This window comes from Schistocerca cancellata, chromosome 3 (assembly GCF_023864275.1).
Source record: "Schistocerca cancellata isolate TAMUIC-IGC-003103 chromosome 3, iqSchCanc2.1, whole genome shotgun sequence".
Taxonomy (NCBI): domain Eukaryota; kingdom Metazoa; phylum Arthropoda; class Insecta; order Orthoptera; family Acrididae; genus Schistocerca; species Schistocerca cancellata.
This window is the reverse complement of record NC_064628.1, coordinates 407,436,197-407,453,739: the sequence shown is the minus strand read 5'-3', so window position 1 is coordinate 407,453,739 and position 17,543 is coordinate 407,436,197. Positions and strand designations below refer to the sequence as shown.

Here is a 17,543-nt window from a genome sequence, read left to right as displayed (position 1 = left end):
AACAGAACTTGAATGTACCACGCAGCAAACACAAACTGCAAGCCCTCTCGGATGCGAACGATGGTGATGGCCACTCTCCACCAGCTGGTTCACGAATGGATTGTTTTGCCGGAGACGATGATCACGTTAATTTAAAGTAGCTCCGTCAATTCCATGGCACAAGCGTACAAGTTCCTGAGTGTTAATGTTAACAGGATCATGTCTGAATTGAAACTTGCAGTCTTTAGGCAGTTCGTATATGAGTCTGCCGCTGATATACTTCTATTGCAGGAATTCCTTGTTTCCGATCTGGTTATTCCTGGCTTCCACTGTATTACCAATGTTGCCTTCGAACTTAGCACTGGTACAGCCATTCTCGTGCGTGAAGGCATCCCCGTCTCGGACGTTGAAACACTGGAGTCGGGGCGTGGCATATGCTGCAAAATATTCGGTGTCACGCTCGTGAACCTATACGCGCCCTCAGGGAGTGGACACAGGTTCGCAAGGACCGAGTTCTTTAAAGACGAACTAATTTACCTGCTTCGTAAAAATCCGACTGCCCTCATATTAGGAGGAGATTTTAACTGTGTTGTACATCAAAAAGATCAGCGGCCGCATTTTAACTATTGTAAGGAGCTTCATGATCTGGTTTTACGGATGAATCTCAAGGATACGTGGGAACTCCTTCACCCTACCCTTGTGAAATTTACGTACTTCACTTCCACCCCGAGTAGCCGCCTCGACAGAATACATGTGTCTTCTCAGCTTGGAGTACATGTTGTTGACTCGGAGGTCATTCCCGTCCCATGTAGCGATCACTGCGCCTACGCCACCGTTATACAACTGAACAGACAACCCACCAAACGATTCAGAAATCACTGGATGTTCAACATTTCCCACCTTCAGGACGCCGATCTCGAGGTACTTGTCACACGAACTTGGACTTTTTGTCTTCGCTCTGTCAATAGATACCGTACGAAAGTGGAGTGGTGGACGTCCTTTGCTAAACCAAAGTTGCGTCGGACTTTGATTTCGTACTGTAATACGCAATCAAGGGATGCAAAGAGGACCACCGAATTTTACTATTCGCTTTTAAGGCAGCTCTACGACAAATTTAGCGTCAATAATATTTACACGGCTCAAATAAAGCAAATCAAGGCTAAGATGCTCAGTCTCAAATGTAAACAACTAGAAGGATTAAAAATCAAGTCAAAAGTCAAATCTTTTGTTCAATCTGAGACAACTTCCATGTATCATCTTATTAAGCATCAGACGAACCGTAGACGCTTATTTATAGACGAACTGGCAACTGATAACGGGGAGCTTCTCACTCGGCAACCTGACATAGTCACGGCAATCCAGAGGTATTATCACGGCCTGTACTCGGACTACCCAACCAATGATGGCTTGACTGCTACTGTACTCCAGTTGATGGACACGTCTGTTACTGAGGATGATAATCGTGACTTTCTGGCTGCGTTTAGTGTCGAGGAGACTTTAGAACTTATTGTTAAGTCGCCAGCTAACAAAGCCCCAGGACTGGACGGCCTTCCCAAGGAGTTTTATCTTCGGTATTGGGATGTAATTGGTGTTACTTTTACAGAAATTTTAAATGAAATCATTGCTGGGGCGCCTGTTCCTGCTGCGATGAAGGAGGGTAAAATTGTCCTTGTTCCCAAACGCAAAGGGTGTGAGCGATTTGATAATCTGCGCCCGCTCACCCTGCTCAATTTTGACTACAAAACTATAGCCAGAGCTGTTAACACCCGAATGTCTCCGCTCATTCACAAAGTTGTCCGGCGGCACCAAACGTGCGTGCCAGGACGGAATGCCATGTCTGCGATGTCTGAAATTCGGGACCTCATCTCCATTGCATCAGTCACCAACCTGAATTGTGCGCTGCTTTTTCTAGACTTTCATAAAGCCTTTGATCATGTGAACCACCGATACCTTTTTCACATAATGGACAAAGTAGGACTCGCGGAAAGGGTGATAAAAGTCCTTCGCAATTTGATATCTGGTATATCAGCGAGGATACAAGTCAATGGACAGCTGACGCAACCGATATCCATTAAGCGGGGTGTCCCCCAGGGCAGTCCACTCTCTGTGTCACTTTTTGTGCTGTCACTGGAACCCTTCCTTCGGTCTCTTTCTCACCAGTTGTCAGGAGTGTCAATGTCCGGTCACACATTCATAGTCCGTGCGTACGCTGACGATGTTGCCGTACTGTTACGCAGTGACGACGAGGTGGTCCGTATTAAACGGGCGATCGACCAATATAGTGAAGTGTCTGGAGCACAACTAAGTGACCGGAAATGTAAAGTGCTCGATATCAGGGGTTTCGAGAGCTTAACTATACCGTGGGCGCATGTTGTGGAATCTCACAAACTACTAGGAATCACCTTGAATAGGTGCCCTCTCAAAATGGCGGCCTCCAATTGGAAGTCAGTGACGCATCTGATACAGGGTACCATTGTCGAATGTCGATGGCGTGCTGTGAACATTATCGAAAAAATCAGGATTCTCAATACCTACGTCTTCTCCAAGGCGTAATATGTTGCACAGATCTTTCCCATTCCCAAGCTTCAGGCCAGAAAGATCATGCAGGTTGCCAATCAATACATCTGGAAGGGAAACATATTTAAATTGTCCTCCGATACCCTGGCCAAGTCGAGAACTACTGGTGGGCTTCAGTTAGTTAACATCGCCGGGAAGGCAATGGCCTTGTACATCAAGCAGACCACGACTTTACTGCATGACAGCCAATGCACTGTTACTCAACAGTCGTTCCTCACAGTACGTCCAGCGAGTGTGCAACCACCGATTGACGTCGGAAAAATCCATTACAAATTGAAACACATCAGAGAATTTTTCCTTCATGTTAGTTATGCAGATGTGGGTGTTCTACGGCGACGACCACTGTCAACTCGGGACTTGCAACGTGAGTGGGAAAAGTCGGCGGCCCCAAATACAATAGAACAGAAGTATCCGACTACCGACTGGACAACGGTGTGGGCCAACGTCAGCTTGAAAGTACACTCTTCGGATGTTGCTTCAACCTGGCACAGGGTGGTAAATAAAACGATTGCCACTAATGAAAAGCTGCATGCAATTGGGTTAAGTGACACAAATCTCTGTCTCTGTTGTGGGCTCTCGATTCTCTGATCCATCGGTTTACCTGCGGTGGCCATGCACTGAATTGGCGGTGGGTCAAGAAGAGGATCGCCGTACTCTCAAGCAGCGCGGAAGACAATCTGCATCTGGATATCCTCATGCGTCCCGACAAAAAGTTTTACCCTGCGACGAAAAACAATACAGTCATGTGTATCCTGGGACACTATGTTAACTATATCATTAATGTTCGTGGAGTGGACGATTTTATTAGTTTTCTAACCTACATGGAGCTGGAATACTGGAAAACTCAAAGAGTCACTGACAGTAAAAAATTATTCGGCAACATGATGGACATCACATTTGAAAAACATGGCATAGGATGACCACATTAGAGCATAAGGCATTTGACGTGAGGGTCCAGGGTTCAAGTCCCTGTGCGGGCGGAAATTTTAATACTTTGGTAGCGGCTCGCCTAGTAGCGGTGAAAGCACGACGGAAAAGAATGCAGCTGTGCCGTTTCCTGGCACTGCAGTGCTCTAAACGGCAGCAGTTGCATGTGTCGGGAGGAGCTGGCGCCACCGGCAGTCGTGGCCGAGTGGTTAAGGCGTCTGACTCGAAATCAGATTCCCTCTGGGAGCGTAGGTTCGAATCCTACCGGCTGCGTGCGATTTTGCGTACAAACGAGCACAAATTTTCGCACGCATGTTTAAGAATACTGATTTTCGCGGCGGCCCCTGCTTCCTGTGGCTATCGGTTCACCTCGCACGGAAGCTAGTAATGCAGAAAACCGTCGCAGGCCCACGAGCGCACCCCCGTCATTTTCTCGCGCCGTCGCCGTGTTCGTGAGTACGCAGACGTGCTTGAAAGTGTTGGACAGAGCGAGCATTCATTTCTTTTTAAGAATCGCAATTGAGTCATTCGAGTGCGGCACAGGCAGTGGTGCAGCGTTTCTTTTCGTAAGATCTCGCAGCTGCTTGAAAGTACGTCCATCGTTTAAGACGAGAGAAAACTAGCGTCAGCGGTGCGTCAGTGGGAAGTCGGTGAAGTCGCCATTGGAGCCACAAGCCAGTAATTACGACACGCGAATCACTGCCACACATTGCAGCTGTACCATAATCCTTGGCAGGCGGACAGGGTAGCTGAGTCGGCAGAGCACTATGCCTTCAACCAAAAGGTCCCGCGTTCAAGCCCCTGTCCGGGCGAAAATTAATACACTGTCGTAACGGCTACTGCGCTGGCCACGGAAGCACTACTGAAACGAGTGAGGCCATGTCGTTTTCTGCCGTCAGGTTGCTTTAAAAGGAGCCGTTTTCACTTGTCGGCAGACGCTTGTGTGACCGGCAGTCGTGGCCGAGTGGTTAAGGCGTCTGACTAGAAATCAGATTCCCTCTGGGAGCGTAGGTTCGAGTCCTACCGACTGCGTTTCATTTTTGTGTCAAGAGGTGAAGAGCATCTCCAACGGAACCGTGAAATGAGCGAATACGTGGGAAACATTGCATTCGAGACGCTTGTGAATTTTCCAATCGCCCAGTGAGTGTCGAGAAAACACGTAGCTCCTCTGCTTCAACGTATGAGACGTAAAAACTGCTGCAATTTGATTTTACATCGTGTGTCAGTTTTCTTCGATAGTCTGTTACGAGCCTAGCGTGATGCGTTTGTAGACAGCATTTCAGAGGACGCTTAATTAGTAACAGCTCCATGCAACGATTGCCCAACAGTAAAGGACAAGAGGCAATGTGTCCGTAGCATAGTGGGAGGTGTCGTAACGTGAGGTGAGCCCGGATAGCTCAGTTGGTAGAGCATAAGGCATTTGACGTGAGGGTCCAGGGTTCAAGTCCCTGTCCGGGCGGAAATTTTAATACTTTGGTAGCGGCTCGCCTAGTAGCGGTGAAAGCACGACGGAAAAGAATGCAGCTGTGCCGTTTCCTGGCACTGCAGTGCTCTAAACGGCAGCAGTTGCATGTGCATTACCGCTTGAGACGCGGCAGCGTGCGGACGTTCGGAGCGCTCAGTGTCACTTGCTTTGTTTACGTTGTATTTGTGCATTCTGTTTCACGTGATTGTGCGTGGTTGTGTGTTAGGTTCATTGTTTTCAGTGTTTGCTGTATGCAATTAGCCCATTTGGGTTAATTTGCATGATGGTTCCCACGATTCCAAGGAAAAATACCCTGCAGTTCGAGTTTGACAAGGCTACACGATCAGTTCAGCCAAGTTCACTGGAAGTTCATGAATGGATCGTCGATACAATAGGCATAACCACTGATCAAGTTCACACTGCCTACTACGACCTGGATTTGTACTGCTTTTTCGTGAAGATCCTGAATCCCCTGTTACTGGAACGACTTTTGCAGAAACATGGCGGCGGTGTCGAGTTCCGGCATCGCGATGGCACTGTGAGTACTGTCCAAGTTACTAACGCGGATGTCGAGATCTGTAACGTGCGTATTTACAATCTGCCCCCTGAAGTAGACAACTGTTTCTTAAAAGATGTGCTCACGACATATGGCGAAGTGCGTAACATTAGACTTGAAAAGTGGTCCAGGCAACATAAGTTGCAATGTTTTTCTGGCATCAGATCGGTTGAGATGCAAGTTAAAGTCAACATCCCATCCCATGTATTTGTTTGTGGGTATAAGGTGCAGGTTACATATTCTGGGCAAGCTTCTACGTGTTTTAACTGCAATGAAAGTGATCATTTACGGCAAAATTGCCCTAAAAGAATGACCGTCTTAAAGCCTACTTTCCAACAACGTAAGAGGCTCATTTTATTTGATTTAGTGACAGGCACCCAGTTACCAAGTGATGAGCCGTCCCTTTCCACTGATACTGTGACTGTACATGAAAAACCTTTTGAAGACGAGTTCCCTGCTATTCCTCTTGCGAAGGGCGGGGATCAGAACCCTCTCACCCGTCCAGTCACTGCGGTAACGTCCAAGAGACGTCGAACGTGCGACAGTAGTAGTTCAGATGAAGGCGTCTCAGTACCGGTAACACCTGCCACACTTGATATCAAACATCCGGCAGAAGACATTGAGCTTTCGCAAGACGCTATACCAGCATCAAGTGTTGATGTTAATACTTCTTCGCCCGATGACGGTAGTGCTACGTCCCAGGTTGGTTCTTGCTTACCGTCCACGTCTGTCGAGTCGGTTCCCCAACAAACCGATAGTGAACCTCAGCACGTTGCCCACAGTGACGTCGACGGTGTGTGCGCAGGTCCCCAACTCGTATCACAGCCACGCGACACTGACAACAAACACGCTGACGAGTGTGTCAACACAGAGCGAGGTCTCAGCCTTGCTTGTCAACAACCTGACCGGGAGAGTGTTTCCACACAATCCCAACGTGTGGGTAAACAAGAACTTACCGCGTCTCCGGAAGGACTATCCGGCGAGACGCACATGCAAGTTGCTGTAGCAGGGCAACCTGCACAGGAGACCTGTGTCGATTCTCCGATGCCGCTTTCTGCGGAAAAAGTCGCAAGCTTCGGGAGGAACAAAAAGAAATTCCAACAGAACTTGAATGTACCACGCAGCAAACACAAACTGCAAGCCCTCTCGGATGCGAACGATGGTGATGGCCACTCTCCACCAGCTGGTTCACGAATGGATTGTTTTGCCGGAGACGATGATCACGTTAATTTAAAGTAGCTCCGTCAATTCCATGGCACAAGCGTACAAGTTCCTGAGTGTTAATGTTAACAGGATCATGTCTGAATTGAAACTTGCAGTCTTTAGGCAGTTCGTATATGAGTCTGCCGCTGATATACTTCTATTGCAGGAATTCCTTGTTTCCGATCTGGTTATTCCTGGCTTCCACTGTATTACCAATGTTGCCTTCGAACTTAGCACTGGTACAGCCATTCTCGTGCGTGAAGGCATCCCCGTCTCGGACGTTGAAACACTGGAGTCGGGGCGTGGCATATGCTGCAAAATATTCGGTGTCACGCTCGTGAACCTATACGCGCCCTCAGGGAGTGGACACAGGTTCGCAAGGACCGAGTTCTTTAAAGACGAACTAATTTACCTGCTTCGTAAAAATCCGACTGCCCTCATATTAGGAGGAGATTTTAACTGTGTTGTACATCAAAAAGATCAGCGGCCGCATTTTAACTATTGTAAGGAGCTTCATGATCTGGTTTTACGGATGAATCTCAAGGATACGTGGGAACTCCTTCACCCTACCCTTGTGAAATTTACGTACTTCACTTCCACCCCGAGTAGCCGCCTCGACAGAATACATGTGTCTTCTCAGCTTGGAGTACATGTTGTTGACTCGGAGGTCATTCCCGTCCCATGTAGCGATCACTGCGCCTACGCCACCGTTATACAACTGAACAGACAACCCACCAAACGATTCAGAAATCACTGGATGTTCAACATTTCCCACCTTCAGGACGCCGATCTCGAGGTACTTGTCACACGAACTTGGACTTTTTGTCTTCGCTCTGTCAATAGATACCGTACGAAAGTGGAGTGGTGGACGTCCTTTGCTAAACCAAAGTTGCGTCGGACTTTGATTTCGTACTGTAATACGCAATCAAGGGATGCAAAGAGGACCATCGAATTTTACTATTCGCTTTTAAGGCAGCTCTACGACAAATTTAGCGTCAATAATATTTACACGGCTCAAATAAAGCAAATCAAGGCTAAGATGCTCAGTCTCAAATGTAAACAACTAGAAGGATTAAAAATCAAGTCAAAAGTCAAATCTTTTGTTCAATCTGAGACAACTTCCATGTATCATCTTATTAAGCATCAGACGAACCGTAGACGCTTATTTATAGACGAACTGGCAACTGATAACGGGGAGCTTCTCACTCGGCAACCTGACATAGTCACGGCAATCCAGAGGTATTATCACGGCCTGTACTCGGACTACCCAACCAATGATGGCTTGACTGCTACTGTACTCCAGTTGATGGACACGTCTGTTACTGAGGATGATAATCGTGACTTTCTGGCTGCGTTTAGTGTCGAGGAGACTTTAGAACTTATTGTTAAGTCGCCAGCTAACAAAGCCCCAGGACTGGACGGCCTTCCCAAGGAGTTTTATCTTCGGTATTGGGATGTAATTGGTGTTACTTTTACAGAAATTTTAAATGAAATCATTGCTGGGGCGCCTGTTCCTGCTGCGATGAAGGAGGGTAAAATTGTCCTTGTTCCCAAACGCAAAGGGTGTGAGCGATTTGATAATCTGCGCCCGCTCACCCTGCTCAATTTTGACTACAAAACTATAGCCAGAGCTGTTAACACCCGAATGTCTCCGCTCATTCACAAAGTTGTCCGGCGGCACCAAACGTGCGTGCCAGGACGGAATGCCATGTCTGCGATGTCTGAAATTCGGGACCTCATCTCCATTGCATCAGTCACCAACCTGAATTGTGCGCTGCTTTTTCTAGACTTTCATAAAGCCTTTGATCATGTGAACCACCGATACCTTTTTCACATAATGGACAAAGTAGGACTCGCGGAAAGGGTGATAAAAGTCCTTCGCAATTTGATATCTGGTATATCAGCGAGGATACAAGTCAATGGACAGCTGACGCAACCGATATCCATTAAGCGGGGTGTCCCCCAGGGCAGTCCACTCTCTGTGTCACTTTTTGTGCTGTCACTGGAACCCTTCCTTCGGTCTCTTTCTCACCAGTTGTCAGGAGTGTCAATGTCCGGTCACACATTCATAGTCCGTGCGTACGCTGACGATGTTGCCGTACTGTTACGCAGTGACGACGAGGTGGTCCGTATTAAACGGGCGATCGACCAATATAGTGAAGTGTCTGGAGCACAACTAAGTGACCGGAAATGTAAAGTGCTCGATATCAGGGGTTTCGAGAGCTTAACTATACCGTGGGCGCATGTTGTGGAATCTCACAAACTACTAGGAATCACCTTGAATAGGTGCCCTCTCAAAATGGCGGCCTCCAATTGGAAGTCAGTGACGCATCTGATACAGGGTACCATTGTCGAATGTCGATGGCGTGCTGTGAACATTATCGAAAAAATCAGGATTCTCAATACCTACGTCTTCTCCAAGGCGTAATATGTTGCACAGATCTTTCCCATTCCCAAGCTTCAGGCCAGAAAGATCATGCAGGTTGCCAATCAATACATCTGGAAGGGAAACATATTTAAATTGTCCTCCGATACCCTGGCCAAGTCGAGAACTACTGGTGGGCTTCAGTTAGTTAACATCGCCGGGAAGGCAATGGCCTTGTACATCAAGCAGACCACGACTTTACTGCATGACAGCCAATGCACTGTTACTCAACAGTCGTTCCTCACAGTACGTCCAGCGAGTGTGCAACCACCGATTGACGTCGGAAAAATCCATTACAAATTGAAACACATCAGAGAATTTTTCCTTCATGTTAGTTATGCAGATGTGGGTGTTCTACGGCGACGACCACTGTCAACTCGGGACTTGCAACGTGAGTGGGAAAAGTCGGCGGCCCCAAATACAATAGAACAGAAGTATCCGACTACCGACTGGACAACGGTGTGGGCCAACGTCAGCTTGAAAGTACACTCTTCGGATGTTGCTTCAACCTGGCACAGGGTGGTAAATAAAACGATTGCCACTAATGAAAAGCTGCATGCAATTGGGTTAAGTGACACAAATCTCTGTCTCTGTTGTGGGCTCTCGATTCTCTGATCCATCGGTTTACCTGCGGTGGCCATGCACTGAATTGGCGGTGGGTCAAGAAGAGGATCGCCGTACTCTCAAGCAGCGCGGAAGACAATCTGCATCTGGATATCCTCATGCGTCCCGACAAAAAGTTTTACCCTGCGACGAAAAACAATACAGTCATGTGTATCCTGGGACACTATGTTAACTATATCATTAATGTTCGTGGAGTGGACGATTTTATTAGTTTTCTAACCTACATGGAGCTGGAATACTGGAAAACTCAAAGAGTCACTGACAGTAAAAAATTATTCGGCAACATGATGGACATCACATTTGAAAAACATGGCATAGGATGACCACATTAGAGCATAAGGCATTTGACGTGAGGGTCCAGGGTTCAAGTCCCTGTGCGGGCGGAAATTTTAATACTTTGGTAGCGGCTCGCCTAGTAGCGGTGAAAGCACGACGGAAAAGAATGCAGCTGTGCCGTTTCCTGGCACTGCAGTGCTCTAAACGGCAGCAGTTGCATGTGTCGGGAGGAGCTGGCGCCACCGGCAGTCGTGGCCGAGTGGTTAAGGCGTCTGACTCGAAATCAGATTCCCTCTGGGAGCGTAGGTTCGAATCCTACCGGCTGCGTGCGATTTTGCGTACAAACGAGCACAAATTTTCGCACGCATGTTTAAGAATACTGATTTTCGCGGCGGCCCCTGCTTCCTGTGGCTATCGGTTCACCTCGCACGGAAGCTAGTAATGCAGAAAACCGTCGCAGGCCCACGAGCGCACCCCCGTCATTTTCTCGCGCCGTCGCCGTGTTCGTGAGTACGCAGACGTGCTTGAAAGTGTTGGACAGAGCGAGCATTCATTTCTTTTTAAGAATCGCAATTGAGTCATTCGAGTGCGGCACAGGCAGTGGTGCAGCGTTTCTTTTCGTAAGATCTCGCAGCTGCTTGAAAGTACGTCCATCGTTTAAGACGAGAGAAAACTAGCGTCAGCGGTGCGTCAGTGGGAAGTCGGTGAAGTCGCCATTGGAGCCACAAGCCAGTAATTACGACACGCGAATCACTGCCACACATTGCAGCTGTACCATAATCCTTGGCAGGCGGACAGGGTAGCTGAGTCGGCAGAGCACTATGCCTTCAACCAAAAGGTCCCGCGTTCAAGCCCCTGTCCGGGCGAAAATTAATACACTGTCGTAACGGCTACTGCGCTGGCCACGGAAGCACTACTGAAACGAGTGAGGCCATGTCGTTTTCTGCCGTCAGGTTGCTTTAAAAGGAGCCGTTTTCACTTGTCGGCAGACGCTTGTGTGACCGGCAGTCGTGGCCGAGTGGTTAAGGCGTCTGACTAGAAATCAGATTCCCTCTGGGAGCGTAGGTTCGAGTCCTACCGACTGCGTTTCATTTTTGTGTCAAGAGGTGAAGAGCATCTCCAACGGAACCGTGAAATGAGCGAATACGTGGGAAACATTGCATTCGAGACGCTTGTGAATTTTCCAATCGCCCAGTGAGTGTCGAGAAAACACGTAGCTCCTCTGCTTCAACGTATGAGACGTAAAAACTGCTGCAATTTGATTTTACATCGTGTGTCAGTTTTCTTCGATAGTCTGTTACGAGCCTAGCGTGATGCGTTTGTAGACAGCATTTCAGAGGACGCTTAATTAGTAACAGCTCCATGCAACGATTGCCCAACAGTAAAGGACAAGAGGCAATGTGTCCGTAGCATAGTGGGAGGTGTCGTAACGTGAGGTGAGCCCGGATAGCTCAGTTGGTAGAGCATAAGGCATTTGACGTGAGGGTCCAGGGTTCAAGTCCCTGTCCGGGCGGAAATTTTAATACTTTGGTAGCGGCTCGCCTAGTAGCGGTGAAAGCACGACGGAAAAGAATGCAGCTGTGCCGTTTCCTGGCACTGCAGTGCTCTAAACGGCAGCAGTTGCATGTGCATTACCGCTTGAGACGCGGCAGCGTGCGGACGTTCGGAGCGCTCAGTGTCACTTGCTTTGTTTACGTTGTATTTGTGCATTCTGTTTCACGTGATTGTGCGTGGTTGTGTGTTAGGTTCATTGTTTTCAGTGTTTGCTGTATGCAATTAGCCCATTTGGGTTAATTTGCATGATGGTTCCCACGATTCCAAGGAAAAATACCCTGCAGTTCGAGTTTGACAAGGCTACACGATCAGTTCAGCCAAGTTCACTGGAAGTTCATGAATGGATCGTCGATACAATAGGCATAACCACTGATCAAGTTCACACTGCCTACTACGACCTGGATTTGTACTGCTTTTTCGTGAAGATCCTGAATCCCCTGTTACTGGAACGACTTTTGCAGAAACATGGCGGCGGTGTCGAGTTCCGGCATCGCGATGGCACTGTGAGTACTGTCCAAGTTACTAACGCGGATGTCGAGATCTGTAACGTGCGTATTTACAATCTGCCCCCTGAAGTAGACAACTGTTTCTTAAAAGATGTGCTCACGACATATGGCGAAGTGCGTAACATTAGACTTGAAAAGTGGTCCAGGCAACATAAGTTGCAATGTTTTTCTGGCATCAGATCGGTTGAGATGCAAGTTAAAGTCAACATCCCATCCCATGTATTTGTTTGTGGGTATAAGGTGCAGGTTACATATTCTGGGCAAGCTTCTACGTGTTTTAACTGCAATGAAAGTGATCATTTACGGCAAAATTGCCCTAAAAGAATGACCGTCTTAAAGCCTACTTTCCAACAACGTAAGAGGCTCATTTTATTTGATTTAGTGACAGGCACCCAGTTACCAAGTAATGAGCCGTCCCTTTCCACTGATACTGTGACTGTACATGAAAAACCTTTTGAAGACGAGTTCCCTGCTATTCCTCTTGCGAAGGGCGGGGATCAGAACCCTCTCACCCGTCCAGTCACTGCGGTAACGTCCAAGAGACGTCGAACGTGCGACAGTAGTAGTTCAGATGAAGGCGTCTCAGTACCGGTAACACCTGCCACACTTGATATCAAACATCCGGCAGAAGACATTGAGCTTTCGCAAGACGCTATACCAGCATCAAGTGTTGATGTTAATACTTCTTCGCCCGATGACGGTAGTGCTACGTCCCAGGTTGGTTCTTGCTTACCGTCCACGTCTGTCGAGTCGGTTCCCCAACAAACCGATAGTGAACCTCAGCACGTTGCCCACAGTGACGTCGACGGTGTGTGCGCAGGTCCCCAACTCGTATCACAGCCACGCGACACTGACAACAAACACGCTGACGAGTGTGTCAACACAGAGCGAGGTCTCAGCCTTGCTTGTCAACAACCTGACCGGGAGAGTGTTTCCACACAATCCCAACGTGTGGGTAAACAAGAACTTACCGCGTCTCCGGAAGGACTATCCGGCGAGACGCACATGCAAGTTGCTGTAGCAGGGCAACCTGCACAGGAGACCTGTGTCGATTCTCCGATGCCGCTTTCTGCGGAAAAAGTCGCAAGCTTCGGGAGGAACAAAAAGAAATTCCAACAGAACTTGAATGTACCACGCAGCAAACACAAACTGCAAGCCCTCTCGGATGCGAACGATGGTGATGGCCACTCTCCACCAGCTGGTTCACGAATGGATTGTTTTGCCGGAGACGATGATCACGTTAATTTAAAGTAGCTCCGTCAATTCCATGGCACAAGCGTACAAGTTCCTGAGTGTTAATGTTAACAGGATCATGTCTGAATTGAAACTTGCAGTCTTTAGGCAGTTCGTATATGAGTCTGCCGCTGATATACTTCTATTGCAGGAATTCCTTGTTTCCGATCTGGTTATTCCTGGCTTCCACTGTATTACCAATGTTGCCTTCGAACTTAGCACTGGTACAGCCATTCTCGTGCGTGAAGGCATCCCCGTCTCGGACGTTGAAACACTGGAGTCGGGGCGTGGCATATGCTGCAAAATATTCGGTGTCACGCTCGTGAACCTATACGCGCCCTCAGGGAGTGGACACAGGTTCGCAAGGACCGAGTTCTTTAAAGACGAACTAATTTACCTGCTTCGTAAAAATCCGACTGCCCTCATATTAGGAGGAGATTTTAACTGTGTTGTACATCAAAAAGATCAGCGGCCGCATTTTAACTATTGTAAGGAGCTTCATGATCTGGTTTTACGGATGAATCTCAAGGATACGTGGGAACTCCTTCACCCTACCCTTGTGAAATTTACGTACTTCACTTCCACCCCGAGTAGCCGCCTCGACAGAATACATGTGTCTTCTCAGCTTGGAGTACATGTTGTTGACTCGGAGGTCATTCCCGTCCCATGTAGCGATCACTGCGCCTACGCCACCGTTATACAACTGAACAGACAACCCACCAAACGATTCAGAAATCACTGGATGTTCAACATTTCCCACCTTCAGGACGCCGATCTCGAGGTACTTGTCACACGAACTTGGACTTTTTGTCTTCGCTCTGTCAATAGATACCGTACGAAAGTGGAGTGGTGGACGTCCTTTGCTAAACCAAAGTTGCGTCGGACTTTGATTTCGTACTGTAATACGCAATCAAGGGATGCAAAGAGGACCACCGAATTTTACTATTCGCTTTTAAGGCAGCTCTACGACAAATTTAGCGTCAATAATATTTACACGGCTCAAATAAAGCAAATCAAGGCTAAGATGCTCAGTCTCAAATGTAAACAACTAGAAGGATTAAAAATCAAGTCAAAAGTCAAATCTTTTGTTCAATCTGAGACAACTTCCATGTATCATCTTATTAAGCATCAGACGAACCGTAGACGCTTATTTATAGACGAACTGGCAACTGATAACGGGGAGCTTCTCACTCGGCAACCTGACATAGTCACGGCAATCCAGAGGTATTATCACGGCCTGTACTCGGACTACCCAACCAATGATGGCTTGACTGCTACTGTACTCCAGTTGATGGACACGTCTGTTACTGAGGATGATAATCGTGACTTTCTGGCTGCGTTTAGTGTCGAGGAGACTTTAGAACTTATTGTTAAGTCGCCAGCTAACAAAGCCCCAGGACTGGACGGCCTTCCCAAGGAGTTTTATCTTCGGTATTGGGATGTAATTGGTGTTACTTTTACAGAAATTTTAAATGAAATCATTGCTGGGGCGCCTGTTCCTGCTGCGATGAAGGAGGGTAAAATTGTCCTTGTTCCCAAACGCAAAGGGTGTGAGCGATTTGATAATCTGCGCCCGCTCACCCTGCTCAATTTTGACTACAAAACTATAGCCAGAGCTGTTAACACCCGAATGTCTCCGCTCATTCACAAAGTTGTCCGGCGGCACCAAACGTGCGTGCCAGGACGGAATGCCATGTCTGCGATGTCTGAAATTCGGGACCTCATCTCCATTGCATCAGTCACCAACCTGAATTGTGCGCTGCTTTTTCTAGACTTTCATAAAGCCTTTGATCATGTGAACCACCGATACCTTTTTCACATAATGGACAAAGTAGGACTCGCGGAAAGGGTGATAAAAGTCCTTCGCAATTTGATATCTGGTATATCAGCGAGGATACAAGTCAATGGACAGCTGACGCAACCGATATCCATTAAGCGGGGTGTCCCCCAGGGCAGTCCACTCTCTGTGTCACTTTTTGTGCTGTCACTGGAACCCTTCCTTCGGTCTCTTTCTCACCAGTTGTCAGGAGTGTCAATGTCCGGTCACACATTCATAGTCCGTGCGTACGCTGACGATGTTGCCGTACTGTTACGCAGTGACGACGAGGTGGTCCGTATTAAACGGGCGATCGACCAATATAGTGAAGTGTCTGGAGCACAACTAAGTGACCGGAAATGTAAAGTGCTCGATATCAGGGGTTTCGAGAGCTTAACTATACCGTGGGCGCATGTTGTGGAATCTCACAAACTACTAGGAATCACCTTGAATAGGTGCCCTCTCAAAATGGCGGCCTCCAATTGGAAGTCAGTGACGCATCTGATACAGGGTACCATTGTCGAATGTCGATGGCGTGCTGTGAACATTATCGAAAAAATCAGGATTCTCAATACCTACGTCTTCTCCAAGGCGTAATATGTTGCACAGATCTTTCCCATTCCCAAGCTTCAGGCCAGAAAGATCATGCAGGTTGCCAATCAATACATCTGGAAGGGAAACATATTTAAATTGTCCTCCGATACCCTGGCCAAGTCGAGAACTACTGGTGGGCTTCAGTTAGTTAACATCGCCGGGAAGGCAATGGCCTTGTACATCAAGCAGACCACGACTTTACTGCATGACAGCCAATGCACTGTTACTCAACAGTCGTTCCTCACAGTACGTCCAGCGAGTGTGCAACCACCGATTGACGTCGGAAAAATCCATTACAAATTGAAACACATCAGAGAATTTTTCCTTCATGTTAGTTATGCAGATGTGGGTGTTCTACGGCGACGACCACTGTCAACTCGGGACTTGCAACGTGAGTGGGAAAAGTCGGCGGCCCCAAATACAATAGAACAGAAGTATCCGACTACCGACTGGACAACGGTGTGGGCCAACGTCAGCTTGAAAGTACACTCTTCGGATGTTGCTTCAACCTGGCACAGGGTGGTAAATAAAACGATTGCCACTAATGAAAAGCTGCATGCAATTGGGTTAAGTGACACAAATCTCTGTCTCTGTTGTGGGCTCTCGATTCTCTGATCCATCGGTTTACCTGCGGTGGCCATGCACTGAATTGGCGGTGGGTCAAGAAGAGGATCGCCGTACTCTCAAGCAGCGCGGAAGACAATCTGCATCTGGATATCCTCATGCGTCCCGACAAAAAGTTTTACCCTGCGACGAAAAACAATACAGTCATGTGTATCCTGGGACACTATGTTAACTATATCATTAATGTTCGTGGAGTGGACGATTTTATTAGTTTTCTAACCTACATGGAGCTGGAATACTGGAAAACTCAAAGAGTCACTGACAGTAAAAAATTATTCGGCAACATGATGGACATCACATTTGAAAAACATGGCATAGGATGACCACATTAGAGCATAAGGCATTTGACGTGAGGGTCCAGGGTTCAAGTCCCTGTGCGGGCGGAAATTTTAATACTTTGGTAGCGGCTCGCCTAGTAGCGGTGAAAGCACGACGGAAAAGAATGCAGCTGTGCCGTTTCCTGGCACTGCAGTGCTCTAAACGGCAGCAGTTGCATGTGTCGGGAGGAGCTGGCGCCACCGGCAGTCGTGGCCGAGTGGTTAAGGCGTCTGACTCGAAATCAGATTGCCTCTGGGAGCGTAGGTTCGAATCCTACCGGCTGCGTGCGATTTTGCGTACAAACGAGCACAAATTTTCGCACGCATGTTTAAGAATACTGATTTTCGCGGCGGCCCCTGCTTCCTGTGGCTATCGGTTCACCTCGCACGGAAGCTAGTAATGCAGAAAACCGTCGCAGGCCCACGAGCGCACCCCCGTCATTTTCTCGCGCCGTCGCCGTGTTCGTGAGTACGCAGACGTGCTTGAAAGTGTTGGACAGAGCGAGCATTCATTTCTTTTTAAGAATCGCAATTGAGTCATTCGAGTGCGGCACAGGCAGTGGTGCAGCGTTTCTTTTCGTAAGATCTCGCAGCTGCTTGAAAGTACGTCCATCGTTTAAGACGAGAGAAAACTAGCGTCAGCGGTGCGTCAGTGGGAAGTCGGTGAAGTCGCCATTGGAGCCACAAGCCAGTAATTACGACACGCGAATCACTGCCACACATTGCAGCTGTACCATAATCCTTGGCAGGCGGACAGGGTAGCTGAGTCGGCAGAGCACTATGCCTTCAACCAAAAGGTCCCGCGTTCAAGCCCCTGTCCGGGCGAAAATTAATACACTGTCGTAACGGCTACTGCGCTGGCCACGG

The 17,543-nt window shown here is 48.0% G+C and overlaps 7 non-coding genes across 7 annotated transcripts; all 7 read left to right on the top strand.

Moving 5' to 3' along the window:
- The first annotated feature begins 3,674 nt into the window (after positions 1-3,674).
- On the top strand, positions 3,675-3,756 carry Trnas-cga (transfer RNA serine (anticodon CGA)). Its single transcript has one exon. It is a non-coding gene; the product is annotated as a tRNA-Ser (tRNA).
- A 677-nt stretch (positions 3,757-4,433) lies between these two features.
- Trnas-aga (transfer RNA serine (anticodon AGA)) lies at positions 4,434-4,515 on the top strand. Its single transcript has one exon. It is a non-coding gene; the product is annotated as a tRNA-Ser (tRNA).
- A 354-nt stretch (positions 4,516-4,869) lies between these two features.
- On the top strand, positions 4,870-4,942 carry Trnak-uuu (transfer RNA lysine (anticodon UUU)). The gene has a single exon. It is a non-coding gene; the product is annotated as a tRNA-Lys (tRNA).
- A 5,335-nt stretch (positions 4,943-10,277) lies between these two features.
- Positions 10,278-10,359, top strand: Trnas-cga (transfer RNA serine (anticodon CGA)). The gene has a single exon. It is a non-coding gene; the product is annotated as a tRNA-Ser (tRNA).
- Positions 10,360-11,036: 677 nt separating this feature from the next.
- On the top strand, positions 11,037-11,118 carry Trnas-aga (transfer RNA serine (anticodon AGA)). The gene has a single exon. It is a non-coding gene; the product is annotated as a tRNA-Ser (tRNA).
- Positions 11,119-11,472: 354 nt separating this feature from the next.
- On the top strand, positions 11,473-11,545 carry Trnak-uuu (transfer RNA lysine (anticodon UUU)). Its single transcript has one exon. It is a non-coding gene; the product is annotated as a tRNA-Lys (tRNA).
- A 5,335-nt stretch (positions 11,546-16,880) lies between these two features.
- Positions 16,881-16,962, top strand: Trnas-cga (transfer RNA serine (anticodon CGA)). The gene has a single exon. It is a non-coding gene; the product is annotated as a tRNA-Ser (tRNA).
- Positions 16,963-17,543: the final 581 nt, after the last annotated feature.